Below are 2,503 nucleotides of genomic sequence, written 5' to 3' on the forward strand. Positions count from 1 at the left end.
TGGAAGTGAAGTTGTAAGTCCGTTACATATGATGTCTTGCTTAACAACTTCATCACTTAGTGACAGAGTTGCCAGTACCAATCATGGTCACTAAGCGAGGATTACCTGTATACATATGCTATATACAGGTAGTCCCTGGGTTAAGAATGCCTGGTTTATGGATGACCCATAGTAAGGAATGGAGCCTATTGTAGCAAAATTTGAGTTAAATACATAATGGTTCAAGTTCATTACACAAAACTACTTATACAGCATTATACAATAATACTGTTCCAGCTTACATACAAATTTGACTTAAGGACAGACCTTGGGAACAGAACTTGTTCTTAAACTGCAGACTACCTTTAATATAAGCAACATCATGACAGATTTCTGCACACCAAAATATTATTTGGATGCTTCAGGCTCTCACCAGACCTGAATTTCACCCTCCATCTCTAGCTCATAAACCATTCTCATGTAAGTACATGCTTCTGCTTCTGCTGCTGCTCTTTCTGCATCGCAAGTGGGGCTTCGATGAAGCATCCATGCATGAGCACTAGCCAGGATGAAATGTAGTAATCAGCCACATAAAAATGGTCGATGTAAAAAAGGTGGCTGCATTTGCCAAGCAGCATACTAATCACCCCTCTATTTGGAAAATTAACAAGATTCAAATTGAGCAGCTTAATGCCTGCAAACAACTGGGGATCTACTTTCAGTGGTCTACATCCTGGAAACTCCAATCTTCAGACTTCATGCTCCACATGATTCACAAGTTTTAACTATGCACCTGCAGCAATTCAACTTTTCAAAGCTAAAGCCTTTGTTTTATATGGTCCCCTTACGCTGGAATCTGCCCAGGCTACATTCCTGAGAGCTTTGCTCTGAGTTCCTGCACTACTTCAGCCTGGTTGAGTCTCTGTGGAGGCCCTTCTGAGGCTGTGCCAATTAAAATATTGGCTTAAACAAATCTAGGAGGATGAGTCTCTAGTTCAACTTATTGTACATTGACACAGAGATTCAATTTCCCATGGAAGAAGCCAATAACATCTAGTCTGATACAGATTATTGTGGGCTCACCCTCCAGTCCCTACCTGTGTTGTGGTTGGACAAAGCCTGGAATAAGATCAGAGAATACTCAATCTTGATGTACCAAGGGATAGTCTTAACATCTCATATCTCTGCTTTAACCAGCTCATGATCCCACATTTCAGCATCTCCAAATATTTTTATTATATATTGGTGCTCTCACATAGGAAGACACTTAAACTGGTGCTGTAATACACTCTGTTCTCCATGGTACTGATGGGGAAATTTGATAACGTCCTCTATCAAGAGCATTTGTGCATATGCTGACATACTGAAATTGTGACAGTTGTACATGTGCCTCTGAAATACCGTTTCTCATCCTCAGAGGGTGGAGTTAATTATCCCCCTAATTGCAGATTACCCAGAGGGGTCCTAACAGGCCTCAGCATGTTTCTTATTAAATGAGGACCACAAAGTCTCTACAAAGGTGATCAAATTCTGTGCCATAGCAATGGCGGTCAGAAGTCATTAAGCTGGGATGCAATGTGGGAGTGCTTAGCTTCAGCTGCGAATGGGCTTCTAGCTGGATATGTTCGTCTATGAGTGCATTCTTTAATAAAATAAATAAGATGTTGATGCTTTTTGACTAAAACCATCAATTGTTATAATCAAGAATTGAAATAATGTTCGTGGATATAAAATTAGTTAGCTTTGGATTCCCCTGTAATCCAGCCCTCAGTCAGCTGAAAAACGAAGAGTTACATAATCCATGGAGAGTAGCATACAGAATCTAGTTATCAAGAATGTTTTTCATACTTGGATGACTTAAGCAGAGAATTTCAAGTGAGCTCCTTTTTATTAAAAAAGATTTACAATCATTCATGCTGGTGCTTTCTAGATACGATAGGATCGCACCTGCCAGCATTCTCAACCAGGTTGCAGTAACCTGCAGTAACCCTTTCGAATATTTTAGCTGCTGTGATTATTATTATATTAACATTATTATTCTATGTATGTTTTATATGTATGATCCCTTATCCTGCCTTTTTAATAAAAAGTGCACAGTGTGACTTAAAGATACAATACTGTTAAAATAATAATTCCAAAAGTATCAACTTAAATAGCACGATTTTAAAGTTACGTAAAATTACAACAGGCTTTAAAGCTAGGCACAATCCAGTGAGTGCACAATCGCTGCCGCTGTGGTTTCATTCTCTTCTAATTGCATGATGGTTATTTAAATAAAAATAATCCGCACACACGGGCCTGGGGCGCCTAGATAGTTTCGCGGTTTGCTGGTAAAATAAGCAAACGCATCCCGCCGGCTCTCCGATGCATTTGAACTACAACTCCCACCATCCCTTATCATCGACCTTATTGGCTGAGTCCTCTGGAACTTATGCATCAGCAACACCGGAAATGCCGCTTGGGTTGGCCAATCCTGCGACAAGTCTCTACCGTTTGGAGAGAAAGAAACTACAAGTTCCAGAAG

The sequence above is a fragment of the Python bivittatus genome, unplaced genomic scaffold (assembly GCF_059951505.1).
Source record: "Python bivittatus isolate LINGU-HERP-01145 unplaced genomic scaffold, Pbiv_v1 ctg000850_np1212, whole genome shotgun sequence".
Lineage (NCBI taxonomy): Eukaryota > Metazoa > Chordata > Lepidosauria > Squamata > Pythonidae > Python > Python bivittatus.